Raw genomic sequence first — 20014 nt, forward strand, 5'->3', positions numbered from 1 at the left:
GAAGGTATAACTATTATTATTATTTTTTAAAGATTTATTTATTTATTTATTTGACAGAGAGAAATCACAAGTAGGCAGAGAGGCAGGCAGAGAGAGAGGAGGAAGCAGGCACCCTGCTGAGCAGAAAGCCCAATGTGGGGCTTGAACCCAGGACCTGGGATCATGACCTGAGCCGAAGGTAGCGGCTTAACCCACTGAGCCACCCAGGCGCCCCGAAGGTATAACTATTATTAACATTACAATATTTACAGTTGACAAAATGCCTTCATAAGTTTTATGTTATAGTGTTTAGAACCTTGAAGAAAATCTATTAAATTATTTTCAATTTATAGTGTTATGTCTGCTCTTGGGAATGGCAGCTGAAGAATCTATGAATTCTAAGCTAAGCCTTCTTGAAGCGAGCTAGCCCCAACTAATTTCCACGATGGGATGACATGTATTACTAACCAACCAAGTAATAAATAACAACGAAACAAAAAATCTGAGTAGAGCCACCACAGTATGCCGCATAAAGATCATATTTGCCAAAAAAACAAAAATGAACACAAATCCATTTATCATTGATAACATAATAATTTGAGACTTTCTACTTGGTGTCAGAGAAGGCATACACATAGAGCTATTAATAAATTGAAAGCAGCATTTAGGCATGCCCAGTCTAAGGTTGGAAGTAAAACTGAATTTGTCCACACTTAGCATGGAATTACAATGAGACCTCTGGGTCAATTTCATTCACTGGTTTTGAGAAAAAGCTCAATATGTTAATAGAAGACTTGTTCCCTTGGATACTTTCTGCCTACAAAGCTAAATTTTTATTCTTATGTAACTCATTCTAGGCAGGTAATTATAAATAATTCCTCATATGTTACAGTAAATGATTCTCCTAAGTACATTCTCAATAATCTTTAGAGTCATTGAGTAAAAAAAAAAAAAGAAATGGCTATTTCTTCACTATCTGTTTAATTTTATACATTGTTTGGAGTGGTGGATATCTTGATGTTGTGTCCTTTATGTAGACATAAATCCCAAGAATATGTTCTAGCTCAAGAACTTAATTTCATTCCAAGCTTACAATATTTTCAGAATAAGCTGCTGGTACTGAAAAATAACCTGGTAATTTGAAAAGTTAACAAAGGGAGCCAGCAATTTATAAAACCGTGTCTTGTCCTTTTAGAAGCCACAGCCCCGTTCAGTGCAAGTCAGCTTGAAAGCCTCGTCCTTCTTACAAGCACTCCTACAGTCTTGTTTCTCCACCAGCTATCTTTAAAACTCCTTGTTTCCCTTTTAAATGAGCCGAAATAAAAAGATCCTGACGTGTGACAAGGGGTTAGCTTGATAGACGGTGTGATGCGTAATATCGCCCCAAGGATGATGGCTGTGTTAGACACAATTAACGCCTTTTGCTGACTCGCCACCCCTGCTGAACAAGCCCTTCAGCTTGTGGCGAGAAGACAGAAAGAGTAGGGCTGAAACTGAGAACCACACTGGAAAATACTAAGTCTTCCCGGGCAGGGCTTACTAACCTAGAATGACTTCCCAGAGCCTTAACCGCGTTAGCTCGCCTAGTAGGCATTTCCATGAGGCCATCATGGCCCAGAGATCACAAAAGGGAATTGGTTGTACTGTTGTCCTGCTTATAAACAATCTGAACCCAGGGAAATCTGTTACTCTTTTATATACTCGAAACATTCTGATGGCCTATTGGAGCCTATTCCTGGGGCAATTTGGCCACTTTGCATCCAGCCTGCGTCCTGCCTATTAAATATTAATGAGGGTTACGGCATGATTTCCACCACTGGATAATGGGTCCTATTGCCCAGGAGGGCACAGAATAGGCTCACTTCAGCATTTCTCAACACTATCTTCTGCCATTAAGTAATCAATAGTCACCACCTCTTAAAATTAATTCTCCCCTCATTATATCAATAAAGAGCAGCAGTGGTTTAAGAAGTCTTTAGACTATTACTTTGGGTTTTCTCAGTCATCTCACTGTGAATCACTCAACAGCTTTAAACCAAAGGAGTGTAATATCAATCCATGATAAGACGCCGTTAAAAAGCAAATCTAAGTATTTAAAATGATGTTTTTAAAATTTCATTATTCTCTAGTCTAAAAGTTAGTGACTTTCTGAGATGGTTTCATAATGTATAGGTTATGGCTTACGATGAAAAGGGCTAATGTCTACTGTGAGGTATGCACAACGAACAAATTTATAATTTTACTCCTGTTAAGTTTTCAATGAAAAGGTGAATCATGTGGAAGCAAGCTGGCTTCCTAGATATTACCCCTTTATATAAGAGAATGTGTTTGAATATCAATAATTTTGCATCGTCTAATCATAATGGATTAGATTTGGCAAATACTATCTTGTGACAGAAGCTCTCATCAAGACAGAGTTGTTCTATGAATGAATAGCTATCAACGGGAAGGGTAACTTAAATAAAAATGCAATTAGTATTTTAGATAATTCTTTGTATCTGTTGACATTAGATCATATTTAGTCTTTAATTCTACTCTCTCTATATTTATACAGCCTTTCCTTGTGCAATTAAATATGCATTTGTGAAATAGCACATTTGTGGAGGGTAATTTGGTGAAATTAGTAAAATTATATATGTATTTGCCCTTTGACCCAGCAATTCCATTCCTACACATCTGTACCAGAGACACACACTTGGCTGTAAACTGACTTACGAATCCACATTCACTATAAAACTTCTATATTATAAAAAAGCTGTAAACCCTAATGCTCATCGAAGGGGCTGATTGAATAATGCGTGGTAAAGCCAAACAATGAAACAGTGTGTAACTACATAAAGTTGAAATGCATCTCTTTATACTTCCGCGGAATGATCTCCAGGATATGGTAGAAGTGAAAAAAGCCCAATGTATGTAGAGAAAAATGTACATAGTAGGATGTCATTTATCTAAGGGTGGAAATAGATGTTTGTGTTTTAATATAGGTGAGTACATATGGGGCAAAATGAGCAAAGTGAAAAAGGAGAGGAAACAGACTTCTTTGAATAGACCTCCTTTTCTAGATTTGGCTTTAAAACCATGTAACTTTTACTTATTTTTAACAGAATTAAACAAAAATAAAAAATGATCCCTAAAAATTCTAAATAAAAATCAAACAAATGAACCTAATCCTATATTGAATTTGTGGCTTAGAGAGAGGAATTATTTTAAATGACTTTTAAGAACCATGATTTGACTATCCCAAGCACAAAAAACAATGACAAATTAAATTTTAACCTGTTTTCAGTAATCATATTTTTATTAATAATACTGACATATATATATAAATACATATGTTGAGGGACCATAAAAATAAGTAATGATGTTAATGACATTGGAGTTAAGGTTCTCAGCCAAAATTCTCATATTGTTCATGGCATAGAGCAAGTGGTCTTTTAAAGACTACTATGTCTTTGAACTTAGTACTACTAAGTACTAGTAGTAGTACTAGTACTACTAAAGACTACTAAGCCCCTATCAAAACAACACAGGGGCCATATTGAAACTATTCTCACTGGAGTAGATTGTATCCAAAGGTGGGATAACTTTCATATCAATAAGAATAATAAATGAATATTGAAATGCATCTAATATATGAAAGTTGGTGAGTTCATGATACCAAAAGGAAAAAAAAAATCAGTGATCACTTTTGGAAACATTACAGTTATATCATGAAAACTGGCAAATAAAGGAAAGGACATAAGCATTCGAGGTGCTCTTCTTTTATGAAACATATTTCAGAGTAAATAGTTAATGAGGAAAAATTATCTTTTTCTGTGTGTGTGTATATTCAAGCTAATCAGTTAGGAATGATGAAATGACAAAGTCACTGTTTCATAAACCCCTGATGGCAATAAAGGATCTCGGTGATGATCCTTGATGGCTACAAGAATTACAAAAAGAGACAACTAGAATATGGGCTTCCTAGTAGTAGGACCTAATATCACCAGTGAGGCAGTCTTAGGGGAAAAAAAAAGCGCAATCACACCAAACTTCTGTATGTAACTACTAGATTATAGGAAATATAGGAACAAAGGAACATTTTATATGGCACCAAAAGGATGCAGTCAATCAGAAAAATCTAGACAGTAAGAAAATCTACGGGACAAATAACTAGGTTTCTTTGACTGATCGATAGAAAGACTAAGAACCTCTAAGAGGCGTCTAACCAAATACAACTCATGGATCTTGTTTAGATATAGATCAAAGAAACCACTGTAGCAAAAGCAGCCAGGACACAACTGAGGAAATTTTTAAAATAACTAGCTATTTGATGATATTGAGGAAGTACTGTTATTTTTTACTTATAATTCAAGATAACCTAATGCCAGTGTGTGGGCATGAAGAAGAAACATGGCTGGCCATTATTCAATGGTTAACTGGGTGATGGAGATATGAGGTAGATTGTACTACTCTGTTTTTTTTTTTTTAAGATTTATTTATTTATTTGATGGAGAGAGAGAAAGAGAGAGAGAGTGTACCCACACAAATGGGGGGAATGGCAGAGGGAGGGGAGAAGCTGGCTCCCCACTGAGCAGAGAGCAGGATATGGAGCTTGATCCCAGGACCCTGGGATCATGACCTGAGTGGAAGGTAGACGCTTAACCACTGAGCCACCCAGGCACCCCTGTACTACTCTGTTTTTGCATATGCTTGAAGTTTCCCATAGTATAATGTTGGGCTAAAAAAAAAAAAAAGGAAAGATAAACATACCTATGTAGTATGTAATAAATAAGAGTTAATCATGTGCAGGGGCTGGGAGGTACACGGAAAAACTACTTTTCTCTTAATTTTGCTGTTACTCTAAAACTGTCTAAAAAATAGTCTTTAAACAAAAGGTAATGGTTACACAACTTTCTAAGGAACCAATGTGTAAAAATATAATTCATATTGATTTCATCATAGTTGTTTGAAAGTACAGACATACTGAAGGAGAAAATAAAGTTTTGCTTTCCAAGTTGATTTTAGAATAGTCAACTTTCTGATATAGATGCACGTTATTAGATTGCCCGATTCTCTGCAATTATAGGATACAGATTACTTTCTTCTACTTACTCTACTTGGCTTCCACCAAAAAAGGGCTGAATAGTGTCATTGGGAGTGTTCAAACACATCTGTGTGTGTCCCTAAACAAAGCAATGAATAATATAAAAGAACTTAAGACAATTCATTGTTTTGTTAGTCACATTTTTCCCCTAGTTTTGTATAACAAATCTAATTATTACAGAATGTCATGTCATGATATAAAGCTGACAATGTTCTTAGAAATGATCTAGTCCTTCTCAGTGAGGAAATTTACAGGAACCAGAACTTGCAAAAATAAATTCTTTTTTTTTTTTTTCACTTCTCCACCCGGATGTAATCTCAACTATGCCATCCCATTCCAAAGTTTCGATCTTGTCTTCTATTTTCAAAGAAACTTGCTATCTGAGCAGGATGGAAATTTGGAAAGTTATCTTGATCGAACGAACGGAACTGAATCAGATTCTTAGAACAACGGCCAGCCTAAATTTATCAACATGAAGAGCACTTGGGGGTCTCTTTTTGGAAACACAAATCAACCTTTTGACAAAAAACCAAGACAACTTGACCCTTATTTTCATTTCTTAACCAGCCGTCAACTTTGAGGGTCTTCAAGTAAAATCTTATCTCCAGCATGACTGGTAAGGCACTGGTGGAAAAGTTTCACAGTCTATTTCAAAGAAAAAATTTACATATCTGAGTCAGACATCCGCAGTATTTTGAAATACACTGGCAAATTAAGGATTACACACTCTCTGCCAATGAGTTCTCACATCTTCTAAATATTGCACATAGAGCGATGGTTAGTAATATGCTCTTGAAAATCAGAACTGTTTCAACATGTGCTTGTATGAATATTCTATAATAATAGTATGTTAAATGTCAATAAATTGTCAGCTTTCATCCAAAGACATTCGAGGATTTAATTGTTCTAACTTGACTCAGGTACTGAGATCTTTTCGAGTGTGAAACAAATTTAACTCACTTAAAATAACCTGTTAGGATTGCCTCAGTGTTAAATAATGACACTCATGTGGTGTCGATGGGAGATGGTTTTGTGTCAGGGGGTTGAAGAGTAAGAGACAACTGGAACTGTGAGACATAACCTTCAACAGCGACAACTTAACCTGGAGTCAAGGCCACCCAATCTGAAACATATGGCGGTGCTCTACATATTGTTAATGTAGATCTGGACTCAGGACAAAATGAGTTCACTTGATCTCTCTGGTTCAGTATCTTTTCTGTCAACTGCAAAATACCTAAAGGAAGTGTAGATTCTGATTCCACCCAAATAGTTGAAAGTTGTGTCAAAATTTCCAAGCGAAAGCTCTACTTTCAAAAGTTGATGTGCCCCTAGAGATGTTTTTGTGCGAACTGAAACTGCCTCAAAAGAAAGAAACTAGAACAACAACAAAAAAATCAATGCAAAATGATCCATAACCTATAAGAGTGGTTATTCACATCTGCCTGTTTAATGTAACAAAACAAGTTTTGTGAGTAAAAAAGACTCAGATGTTTAAAATTCTCAGTTGCTTCTCTGCAGGATTTATTGCTGTATGCCACAATTTACTTACATCCATAGACTGTAAGTCAGGTTGCAGTTTTAAGAACTGAATAGAAATTAGGATATTCTATTTGAGCTGAAAAGAGGTTTTAAAAGACGTAGTAGTGCTACGTCTTAAATATCTTGTTTTCAGGTAAAAGGCTTAATGTGGCAAAGGTTCAGTCACTTGGTATCACCGATTCCTACAAAACCCTATAGAGTAAAAAGGAGATTGAAAAAAAAAAAACAAAACCTTAAAAAAAATGTGACCATGATCAGGCTACCCTGGACTGCTCAGCTTCTTCTCCTCCCTATTGCAAAACTTCTGCTTGGCTCACTCACTGCTAGAATATTGTTACAGCTCACGGTTTATTCCTTCTTTCTCTTTCTCTAACTACTAAATGGTCCCTCTTGATCCTCCTGGAATTGTTTCATTATACCATGGCTTCCTTGCAATCTTCAAGAATTTCTCCAGGGAACCCATGTTCATAGCTGCTCTAAGCCCACAGTGGCCTCTCTGCCTGCTTTCAGGCTGGAAGGCAGATGTGCCAACCAAAGGCTCTCTCTGCTTATATATCCAGTGGCCCCTGAGGATCTGCTTTGATTCTATCTTCTGAGCCTGCCCTTGTGGAAATCTGTGTTTGCTCACTTTGAGGAGCTCGGACACATAATGCAAAATGCAGTATACCGCACACACATTCTTTTAGCCTCCACATCTGCTCAGTTCTTTCTTGAAATCTCTACTGTAGGCATTTATTTTCATTACTGCTAGTAAATTTGTCCTTCTAACCCCAGTCCCGAGCCAAGGCGCTAACATTTAGCTTCTCAGTCCCTAAACTCTTGCCTTTCCAGTTATCTAACACCACCCATTGAATTAATTTTTAAAAATACCGATTCTTATCATTTCGCTCCTCTCAAAATGTAAAAGCTTGCTCCCTGTTCTTATGATGGTTACTGAGGATTTGTTCCACGCCAAGGGATCTGTCTCTGATTATCTCATTAAATAAACGTAATCACCCTCTGAGCTAGGAAAACTGATGGCTAGGAAAACAGAGGAGGAAAACTGAGGCTCAAAGAGTTGAAGTAGCTCTTCCTTAGTCAATAAACTAAAGCTTGAGCTCAGCATGCTGCACTTTCATGATTCCCCATGGTATCAGGTAATGGTAGTCAGTCTGATTGGGCGGAACTGGCAGAAAGGACACATTCACTTATTTTTCTAAGCTGTTGCTCCTGCTGGTTTTTTGTTTTTGTTTTTGTTTTTTTTTTTGTTTCTATTTTGTTTGTTGTTTTCCAAGAAATGTCTTTCCTCTTTTTTTCCACCCACTCAGATCCAGTCCATTCTTCAAGAGCAGGATCCAGTCCCTCCATCCCTAGGAGATCACATGCCAGTTTGTCCCCTGGTTAGCACACGCTGACCGCTCCCGTTCTTAAGTGCTAGAGTATCTATGCAGAAAAATCCTACAGTTGTGAGTCTTGGGAAAACCACAGCAGATGAAAAATCCCACATTCCTTTTCAAGTTAACTGTCCAAAAGCCATATTTTTCATGGTTAACCCAAAAGCAAATTATAATTTGATCAGGTTATAGCCAAGGAACATAATTTACTGGTGTTTAATTGCAGACTATAAGGTGTTGCATTACACTACTCAACGTAAATATATTAAGTGGCTTCTTTGGCTAAACTTTATGCTTGGGGTCAGGCTGTCTATATGAATAAGACAAGAATCCATCCTGGAGGAATTTGTACTCTATTGTTGCCATCAACCTAATAACTTCAATCCCTAAGAGCTAAGTAAAACCATATTTAAATGCATGGTATACAAATATAGAAGCAGTTCCTAAAGCAGATTATATTTATTCACAGAATAAATGAACTTAATAACGTATAATAGACATCAACTTTGAAATTTATATTCATCCATTTATGAATAGTTATTTGCACTGACTACTTAGTACATGAAGGGCATTTTGTAGACATATGTCTGTACCTTTATTATTTATAGTCAGTCTAAAGAAAGGGGCATTAATACGTTGAGAAATTTTTAAAAATCAATTGAAATCAATACAGTTTGAATTTGTCTCGAAAGTTATTCCTAAGAGATTATGTAGTTGTTAACCAAGGGACTCTTTAGAAATCTCCAAACCCAAAGATGGTGATTGCTAAAATAATGACAAAATTACACAAAGGTGATGGACCACTCACTTATATTAAGTGAAACACTGGGTAACAAAAATGTGTCTAGTTATTTCCTGAAATCTTCAAGGGAGAGAAAGGCTGTTTCTAGGGAACATCATAATTTTGGTCACTATAAGTGTTGTGTATTCAGTACAGGAATATTTGTTTAGGATTTTTCCATTATCTGGAAGAACTATCTCTCAGAACCAATAAGTTTTCAATTCTTGCACCAGCACAGATAGTTTGTTGAAAATTTAATAAAGAGCTATACTGAGAAGGGTTCTGAGGCCATTTTCAGGGTTAGAGTGAAAGAGGTCATGATCAACTGTGTCAACAATTGTTACAGAAAATAGTGTGTGTTTTAGGGAAGGTGGTGGGGATAGGAGTAAGGAATTACAGGCAACATGTTTGGTGTATTTACCATCCCTACTCTAAGTAACTTGCCTGCACAAATTTCTCATTACTAATTTTGTTATCTAGTAGCTTGAGAGAGAGCAGATGATAACCAAATAGAGATGATTCAAATTTCCAATGAAAAAAAAATAAGCATTATTCTTCCATAAATTTAGAAATTGGCTTTCTATTGTGTGCATATTAGATTTTTCCTACTTATAGCCAAGTATTAAATATTTTAATTGCTGACCCATAATTATCTATTTTCATTCTATAACTAAACTTCAAAAACAATCTTGCAAATGAACTGTGTAAATAACCTTTATAGAAATAAATACATATATAAATAACTGTATAAATAATCCTCCTGTGTAGGGTATGGCTAATGAAGGTAATAGTGAGTATGATGTAAAGGAAAGTTATTTAGGAGAATAATTTTCTTACTTTTTTTTTTTTTTTTTTTAAACTATGCCCAGTGTGGGGCTTGAACTCACAACCCCGGGATCAAGAGTCACATGTTCCAGCCAGGTACCCCAGGAGAATAATTTGCATTGTTGTTGTTATTTTGGTTGGTTTGTTTTTTTAAGTAGGCTCCACACTAGAGCTTGAACTCACAGCCCTGAGATCAAGACCTGAGCTGAGATCAAAAGTTGGAGGCCTAACCAGAAGAACCACCTAGGCACTCTGGAGAAGAATAATTTTCAAGAACTAATCATAACAGGCCTTCCTATATTGACCATTATCTTAAGTATCAAAATTCTGGTTTTCTTTCTTTGTTTTTTTTTTTTTAAGATTTTATTTATTTGACACACAGAGAGAGAAATCACAAGTAGGCAGAGAGAGAGGGAAGCAGGCTTTCTGCTGAGCAGAGAGACCAATGTGGGACTCGATCCCAGGACCCTGAGACCATGACCTGAGCTGAAGGCAGAGGCTTAACCCACTGAGCCATCCAGGCACCCAAAATTCTGGTTTTCTTAACAAATGCCTCTTCCGCTCTTCTACCTTTTAATGAATTTAGACTTAGTTTTCTTTTTTTCTTTTCAGTAATCAGAGAGAGGAAAAGTCATGAAAAATGCTTCATTAGCTGACACATGGTGGAAGAATGTACTTTTTAGTCTGTTAAGATACTATTGAACATAACAGTTGGATGTTGACTAAACTTTAGGTTGCTGAACAATTTCCCAACATATTCACCAATCAAATGTTTATACCACGAAACCGAGTTACTCCAGTTTAACAAATAAAGTCATCACAAAGAACCGAAATAATCATTGTTTTGAAATCATGTTTAAATAAAGGAGTGAAAATTAAGCTGGGAAAACAGAATCCAGAATTGAATAAACTTTCCCCTCAAATTCTCTGGAACAAAAACTCAGTCACTTCCATTAGTCTTCTATGTCCTCTGTCTTCATGTGGCCTCTGGGTACATAATAACCTTTCTAAAGGTCTCCTCAAGGGATATTTTAGTCATGCAGTGATCTCCTTGAACACAAGTAATGACAAACAATAAGCTAATTCTCAAAAAGTTTTTTTTTTTTTAAGTCATTTTTACTACTTTTAAATGAGTGTGTTTGATGCATGATTTTGGTCCCCCTGATTAATGGTCACCGCCAGCCCAGCTTCTAGAGTTGTAATGTTTCCGTGAGCTTCCCTCCAGCAGAGCTCGACCATTAATCCAGTGGCATATGTCAGCTCAGCAGAGCAAGGTCACTCTTCTGCTTCAAGGGGAACCTTTTTAGAAATAATAAAACTGACAGAAAGTTCTTTTTTGCATGCTTTATGCCACCTGAGGTTGAGTGCTGCAGTTAATATCATAAAGCTTATAAACATTCCCATCTCAGGCAGCACCCACTGCCACTTTGGTTAGGAATTTAAACGTTTTTTCCTTAGTAAGAACAGACATGTTTATGTGGGGCAAATATACAGTCTGTAATCCAAACAAGGAAAGAATAGGTGGGAAAAAAATAGTAAGTTCATGCTAGGATATTTGGAAGAGATGTTAGGGTTCTGTAACTTCCTTATGATCAGTCCCATTCACCTTTCAGCAAATTTGATTTGGCTATTTAAGCAGTTCATTATACTGAGGGGTAACAGTGATGTTGAAATGTAACGATAGATAGATAGGAATGAACTCTCTTGATAATTCTTTAACTTACAATGTCTGACGAGACCATTTATCTTGGAAGGAAATTTCTCTCAAAATTAGAAATCTGGTATAATTATTTGTTTTATAGGTAATGGCCTGCTTTAAAATTGATAACTAATTATAGTGAGATATTCTTAATCTTAAAGTAACTTGAAACGTAGATGGCCTTAGAAGATGATAGCTGTATAATAACTAGCATTGTATAATTTGTATATTTAATTACTCATTTTGTTACTTTTACTTAATGAAAAAAATCAAAGTTGCATAGCTGTAACCATGTGAAATATTCAGAAAAAAAATTTAAACCAAATATCCAGATTAATGCCTAGACATATCACTATGTATGGTATAAAATAGAATTTGCTACAAGGTAAAGCTGCCTTAAATCTTATGTCAGGAATTTAAATTATTTAAATTATGAAAAACGTAGAAAGGGAACTTCATTATTTTATATTTAGTTGTCTCCATTGTATGTATGTAGAGAAAAGGTGGGGCCAGCTGGCCACTCAGGCTTTCCTAGGAAGCCTGTTTCTTGGCTAGGTCTCCATGTCTAATGGCAGGACCTCACTTCATCAGATATAGAAACTTTGTTTTTCAATCTTTCTGAAATAATCTCTGAGGGACTGACTCATAAACTAAACTAATAAGATACCCAAAACGGCAATGGCAAGTATTGGTAGGGTATTGGAAATTCAACCATCAAGAAGAATACATGTTCTTGTTGACTTATCAAAGAATTTTCTCCCCTGGAGGAAACACTATAGGAGACACAAGATCATTGTTGGAAGTTTGCTTCCTTAGTGGAGTAAAGCTACAGTAACTAGGTGGCACCCAGGGCTAGACACAGGAAACTACAAATCCTGAATTATTTATCTTACTAAGTGAGCAAGTCCACTGAGCCAAATGGAATATTTGCTTTGGTTGATCTATGTTGTTCTGCTGATATTGACACAATTCTACTCTTCCACTCTTTTCTAGGCTTCCGGCAAAGCAAGCCCCTTTGCTATTTTTTTTTTTAACTCATCAGCTATATTAAATTGCCATGTTTAATTATTGTTTTGTTTCATCATATTCTGATTCTAAGAATGGTTCCTTTGCTTCACGTGGGTGTTGCCCAGATCTTTGTCAGCAACCTCTTTGTAAACTATGTCCTGGAGTAGAGTACTTTTTAGATGACTAATATTATCCATTAGTCATTTCACACTCATTGTACACACATTGAGAAATCCTGACTATGTTCTGTATGATAAATATTTTTGGCAGTAGCCGAAGTATAATAGGAAGCACGTGGAGTCTGAAAGTCAGGCGGATTGAGTTTAGTCCCCCTTGTACCCCAGCAAAAATTCCAGGGATGCAAATATGCATAAGGTACATCCCCTGTTCTTGATGATAACTCTGGTTGGGAGGGCATATTGGACTAAACTGTGTTACAAGAAATAATAGAAATGTGGAACAGTCACTGTGAAAGCGGAAAGGAGAGTGAGATTATTAATGGACCATGTACAATGTGATAGAAAATTTCCACATGGTAATTAGCAAAATCCTCTCATCCATCCTACATGACTTTAATACACCCCTTCTTCAGATAAGCACACTGAGACTCAAAAGGGGCTTAATAAAATGTTCAATGTCCCCTGGTGAGAAGATAATCAAAATAGGACTTTAAAACTAAGTTTATGGGGACACCTGGGTGGCTCAGTTGGTTGAGCAGCTGCCTTCGGCTCAGGTCATGATCCCAGCGTCCTGGGATCGAGTCCCACGTCGGGCTCCTTGCTCGTCAGGGAGCCTGCTTCTCCCTCTGCCTCTGCCTGCCATTCTGTCTGCCTGTGCTCGCTCTCTCTCCCTCTCTCTCTCTGACAGATAAATAAATAAAATCTTTAAAAAAAAAAAAAAAAAAAAAAAACTAAGTTTATGTGACTTTAGTTTGTGTTCCCTACTGCTCTGCCATGATGTCCTCTAGGACATTGCCTTGGGCTACTTGGTGGAGGCTTTGTTGAGGGTTTAACAGTCCAGCTAGAAAGGTGATTTTAATCTGTAGCCAGAAAGCCACTGGCCAAGAGGGCAGAGCAGAAGTTTTACTTTTATTAATTTTCAGTGATTCTTAGTAGAGGCCTTGTGGGATGTAGCAGAGGTAGGTTTGGATGGAAGGAAAGAACAAGGAAAAAGACTGGACAGTGTGGGTAAAAGGGAGCCACTGTCATGAGGTCAGTGGGGCTGGCTGAATGAGGGGACTGGCCAACTGGAAGTAAAGAGGGATCTAGGGTCATTGGAAGGAAGGAAGCAGCCAAAAATCAAATCCTCATTTTAAATTAGTAGAATTTCACGGACTATATAATGAACTGAATTTTGAGTTTCCTTAAATGTGTATGTTCAAAACCTAATCCCTCATACCTCGGATTATGACTACGTTTGGACATGGGGCCTTTAAAGAGGTGATTATGGTAAAATGGGGCTGTTAGGGTAGGCCCTAATCCAATCGTACTGGAGTCCTTATAAGAAAATGAGACTTGGGTGCATAAAGAGAGATGTCTACCAGGGTGTACATGGCCAGAGGAATGACTAAGTGAAGAGGAGTAATGGGTGGCCATCTCTAAGCCACTGAGAGAGGCCTGGAACAGATCGTCCCCTCATGACCCACAGAGGAAAACAACCCCACAGACACCCTGATCTTGGACTTCCAACCTCCAGTTTGTGAGAGGGTATGTTTCTGTTTTTTAAGCCTCCCAGCCCATTGTATTTTGCAATGGCAACCCCAGCAAACTCCTGCCCGTGAGGTAAAACTTCTAAGGCTCATCACGTGGGGGGAGAAAGGAGACATGGCCAGCTGTGCTGACAAATGGCTCTGTCTATGTATAGAAGAATCACTTCGTCTACCACTAGAGACAGCTTAAAAACCTCTTCTGTTCTTATTAATCAATTCTTAATGTAGGACATTTTTGTTCTCTGCTAAGAAGCTAATTATGAATGTCTTGTTTCTAAAAGTTCACCTAAATCCTTAACACTAGAAAGGAAGAGAAATGGATCAGTTTGGTAATGCTAAATTGGGAAACTTGGATATGTAGAGTATGGAGTTGATTCCATTAGGGAAAAAAAACACAATCTTCAGGGATAATGAAGCCATTTGTCTCCAAAGCAAGGCAAAGGAAGATTAAAGAGATGTGTTTCATAAATTGATTTTTAACAAATCCAGTGCATTGGTAGTCAAAGTAGTGACTTGATACTTTTCCCATAGGATATAATATCCAAATTTCCAAAGAAAGGGAGGCTACACTTCTGTCATTCTCTCAGCCATTTGTCTCCTGAACTTCCTGTATGCTTGTGTGGACACTGTTTTGTTTTTGCTTTTGTTTTTGTTGTTGTTTGTTTTTCATGTTTAGCCAACCTATTTGGCTCTACTTTTTTGGCTACTTGCTTGCAATACAACTTGATTATAGATTCATATTCTCTAAAATGGGAAGGTGAGAATGAAGTAGTGCTTTGTTTGGAGAAAAGTTTTCAAAGCTAAAATTATTTGACTCTTTCAAACAATTAAACATGATGAAATGAACAAATTATTTGTTCATCTCTTCTGATTTTGAGATGTACTAGAAATGAGAATTAAGCTCAACAAGAAATTGTAGTTTGGAGAAAGAGCAGAAAATTTGGGGAAGCTGCACATCAATTTTGGTGTGAATTTCTGGTGGCCATGACAGAGAAATATAGGCATTTCTCCTGGGAATGTGGGCACCAATTATTAGAAGCAAAGAGCAGTGTAGGGCAGTGGTGGCCTTTCTGTAAACATTTTTGAGCACAGGTGGTGTGGTTAAGTTTCCTGTACATATTCAAATGGACACAGTATGTACAAATAGGTCCCAAATTCATCTTCTCAACAACCACCCTGCCACTCCCCTTGTGTGAACCACCACCATCTCTTGCCTAGTTTCTGTAAGAGCCTCCTAACGGGTCTCTTCTCCCTATTTTCCAAGTCTTGTCAGTGTATTTGAAAACCAAAAGATGGAATAAACCCATTAACATGTAAGCCAGATCCTTCTTTTCTCCAAAGTTTTCAATATTAGCCCAAATCTTTATAATGACCTAGAAGCCCTCTATGACTCTGCTCTTTGGGAATACTCTTCCCTTTGTGCATTCTGTTCCACTGTTTCTCAAACACACTCAAGCCTCAAGGCTGTTTAACTTGCTCTCCCTTCTGCCTGGAATATAATTACATCAGTCAAACTCGTGCGCAGCTCTTTCATTTCCTTCTGGTCCTTTTTCAAATGTCCCATTCTTACCAAATCTTTCCTGGTGGTTAGTAACCCTCCCCCTTTTAGCACTTACCGTTACCTAGCATACTGTATATTTAACATATTTATCTGGCTTGTTGTGTGTCATCCCCAGTAAATGTCAGTTCTACGAGGGCAGGGATCTTTATTTTATTCACCACTGCATTCCCAGCATAAGGTCTGTATTGTCTATAGTCAGCACTCAAGAGATATTTGTTGTATTAAAGAATGAATGAAGGAAGGAAGGAAGGAAGGAAGGAATAAACGGATTAATCAATTACCTTCTAAGTCTTTTGAAAAGATTAATAGAAGAAATGTTTCCAGATTGTGTAACTAAAAATTCTTGATGCTCAGGCACATTCAGATTCCATCTGAAGATGGAATCCCATCGTTAGTATTTCTTAAAGTTCTTTGGTGATTCAAATGTGCAACCTAGTTTGAGAACCATCGATGCAAACATCATTTCTGAACTTTAAAGTTCTCAAAGAACTCATAGGTATCTAGTTACAATATATATTCTGATTTAATAAGTTTGGGGAAGGCCAGAGAGTCGGCACTTGTAGCTGACTCCTAAAATGCCAGAGCTCCTGGTCTGTATGACCACACTGAGCAGCGGGCACTTAGATCCACGTTCAACTTGACCTTGGTGGTCCTGTGATACATTTTAACATGATCTATACTCAGTTCTCTCCTGAATATTTTTATTTTGGCTTGGGATCATAATTTAACCATTTCTTGGAAAACGAAGGTGAGGTAAATACTAACTAAATACATAAATGATGAGAACCTTTTGGGAGATTTTTTTCGGGTGTGGAGAAGAGTATTAACCAAAAGTAAAAATAAACATTAATTTACACCCATCATTTTTAAGTGGAAAAAGTAAATTTAAAGTACTTTTTCCCTTGTATATCATATATCTTATTTGGGATCACTTTGTTTGAAAAGCCAAAACATTCGACTGAATTTATCTAAATTAAAGTCCGATATTACACACCAGATGAAGGAGCAAAAAGAAGTAATGGGGGGAAATCCACAAGTTTAGAAGAAGAAAAGCTGTTCCTCTAATCTTGAATATATAGCTATGACACCTTGAGGACAATATTTCACATATACAGGACTATTTTCTTTCCTGTAAACTGGAGGGACAATGCCATAAGCCCCTTGTGTAACTGCCTGGCCTAAAGTAAGCACCCGTACATGTGAACATTCTTCCCTTTTCTTATACCTGGTTAGAGAAGAGTTAAAATGTATCTCAGCAGTCCTGATAGGAAAAGCGATGAAGAAAGCTCTTTAATGCCACAACTACGTGTCATCCTTGTCTAGGAGCATAAATTTGCACAGCGGGCAGTGCAGTGAAAACAGCTCATAATCAACTCATCACCTCTCATCATTGCTAGGATCAAATGCAAATGGGAAAGAATGCCACTTCAGTCATTGCTAGTGAAAATTAGCATCTGTGACACTAATGGTGTCTCATTTAGTATGTACTTTAGATTTAAAAATATGGTAAAAAAAAAAAAAGCTATTTCCAGAACTGCCATTATTCCAGTGTTTCCCTTTAAAATAACAGTGGTATTTGAATCTCCTTTATTTGAAAAAAAAAAAAATCCTGTTAAAATTTATTAACACAGATCATTAATCCCAGCCGAATAAAGGCCAAGTTGTTCTAATTACAGTTGCAAAGTTTCATTTATCTATTCTTTTTCTATTTTCGAAGTTTCCGCCATAATCCCTGACCTGGAACAAAGGTCTATGGTTATGTAAAGGTCGGCCTCTCCAGAGAATCTTGTAAAACATTTGCTATCTTAGGGTCCTTAAAATAAAACTTGGAAATGAATTACAGTTGCATTTATACGTCTACATATAAACTTATGGACACACTCACAGACTTAGTACCAAAGGAAATGAAAGTGCACTGCGTTAATAGGTATCCATACCTGAACCAGGATACACAGAGTAGATCCAAGAAAATCCATTCACTCCACACATGTTTGTTAGGGGCCTACTACACTGATGGTGGTATGCTGAGGGCAGGAGGGCGATTTGTGGTTAACTTAATCTCATTATTAGGTCATGATTTTTTTTGACAATTTGAACATTAGAAAAATTTAAGAGTTGTTATTATTTTACATGTGTAAGTTTTGAAGCTTGAGTGGACACCGGGAGGGATTTTGTTGGTGGAATTTTTGTATCTAATCAGAGATAGGAATGGAGGACTTCTAAATTCCTTTCCAGCTTATGGAGGCTCTTGAACATATGTTCTCCCTGGTTTCCATAAAATATATTTGGTAATTAAGACAGAAATAGGAGTCATATCTACAGTTCCTATGCTAGTAATGGCAGCATAATAATTAAGAACAGGAGTACTGGAAACTGACATATATATTCCACATCACACAGTTTTATTTTTCATCTGACTGTCTCTGCTCAAGTTAATTAATCTTCTCTATGTCTTCTCATCTATGCAGCTATGTAAGAGTGATTCACAGAGTTGCTAGAAATATTAAATACTAGGGACACCTGAGTGGCTCAGTAAGTTAAGCATCTGCCTTCGGCTCACGCCATGATCTCAGGGTCCTGGGATCAAACTCCAGATGGGCTCCCTGCTCAGAGGGGAGTCTGCTTCTCCCTCTGCCCCTCCCCTGTTCATGCTCTCTCTCTCTCAAATAAATAAGTAAAATCTTGAAAAAAAAATTAAATATTAAATAACGTATAAAAAACTCACAATAAATATAGAAACATAAAATAAAACATTTCAGCTGGAAAAACAGTCACGGAAAATCATGTTCTATAATTTAAGCATTTATAGAGTGTAATGAGATCATATCTTATCAAATCTGAATCCTAGATACGCTTAAAATTTTTTAAAATCCTATCAGCGGTGGGAAGTAGTGATGAGAAAGCAAAAACAAACTTCAAAAACCAAAGTACAGAACCTTGCATGTATGTTAAGTAAGGCTATTTTTGAGTGATTAATCTAAATGTAATATTCTTAGCTATTATTAATCAAATTTCTTTATTAATTTGGAATTTAGCTATATACACCATAGAGAGTTCTGAGACACAAATGAAACTTTCTGGAATTTGTTAACATTCCAATATACATAGTGGGGTTTTCTGGTAATAATTCTCCAAAGCCCTCCCAGTTTTCCTTATAGAATATCTCTGGTCTTACTCCCTTAACCTACACTATGAATCCCTTATAACAGATATGAATACTATTGGCCTTATTTATGACATGTTAATGATAAAATTAAAGACAGTAAAACCATATTTTAACATGTGTTTTCATTATTTTTCTGAGTTGCAGACATGTCTATTGATAAGACTTGTGAATTTAAGAAAATAATAAATCATTTTGTATATAGGCTCATAAAATCTATTGCTACATTTTATATCCATGAATGTTTTGAATTTTCTCACAATTGTGGGACCTACTTAAAAATACTCATAACAAAGTCCTTCTCCATTGATTTCCTTTTCAAATGAACAGTTCCATAATTTTTATCTGAGGCAACATTAGGTATAATATGCATTCACCCTTCGAATTGGGTACTAGGTCACCTGAACTATAATTAGCACAGGAGTTAACGCAAACTAGATGGTTCAGTAATGGTTCCCTCATTTTTAATGCTGTTGTTCTTTACCTACTGTAGTGTTCCCAGTAAAAGACAAGAAAATCTCTCTCAGATATTCTGAAAGAGTATAGTGCAAGGAGTATGTCTTTCTGGGTCAGGAGATGTGAAATACTGTTTGGTCCCATAGTTAATCAGCATAGACTGTGTTATTCCCCATAATTCAGGCTGATTTCTTGATGGTTCTATTCCATCTTTCTAGACACAGGCCATATGATCCCTTCCAGTAGATGAAGGAATTTGCACTCTTCATTCCACTAGCCATTTATTTGTAGAGATCGTCATGACACGCAGATCTTTCAACTTTTAGGGATTCTGCAGTTTTTCCATAAAATTCACAAAGAAAATTACCCAATAAAATAAGTAAATGTGAATAGAAGATGATTTGTTTCTAAGACATAATTATAATGGTTAGAAAAGGAAAGGAAATATATATATATATATATATATAAAGAAAGACCTTTGTGGACCTGGAATATCCAAAAAACACACTTGTACATATGCACTCACATATTTCTTCAAATTCATGGAGAATGAAACCACTCATCTAAGGAAAATGGGACTTCATTCACAACAAAAGTTAATATGTCACAACAAAAGTTCTTCACAACAAAAGTTAATATGTCCCAATATGACTATTCTCTGTGATGTATTTTATTCCCAGATAGGTGTTATCAAATATATTTTTATTTAAAGGAATAAAGAAGTCAAAAGATTAACAACACTCCACTTACATTTCAATGGTTCCTGCAATTAAGGCAAATGATGATGATAGACTACAGTATTATTTTGAAAATAGTTCAATGACATAAATATGATA

The 20014-nt window shown here is 36.4% G+C and overlaps 1 protein-coding gene across 3 annotated transcripts in view; it reads right to left on the bottom strand.

The window, feature by feature from the left end:
- The window catches only part of LOC111147041 (SAM domain-containing protein SAMSN-1), a 152910-nt gene that overhangs the window by 28869 nt on the left and 104027 nt on the right, over positions 1–20014 (bottom strand). The gene's annotated exons all lie outside the window — the stretch shown is intronic.

Source organism: Enhydra lutris, unplaced genomic scaffold, assembly GCF_002288905.1.
Source record: "Enhydra lutris kenyoni isolate GAN:26980312 unplaced genomic scaffold, ASM228890v2 scaffoldscaffold2, whole genome shotgun sequence".
Taxonomy (NCBI): Eukaryota; Metazoa; Chordata; class Mammalia; order Carnivora; family Mustelidae; genus Enhydra; species Enhydra lutris.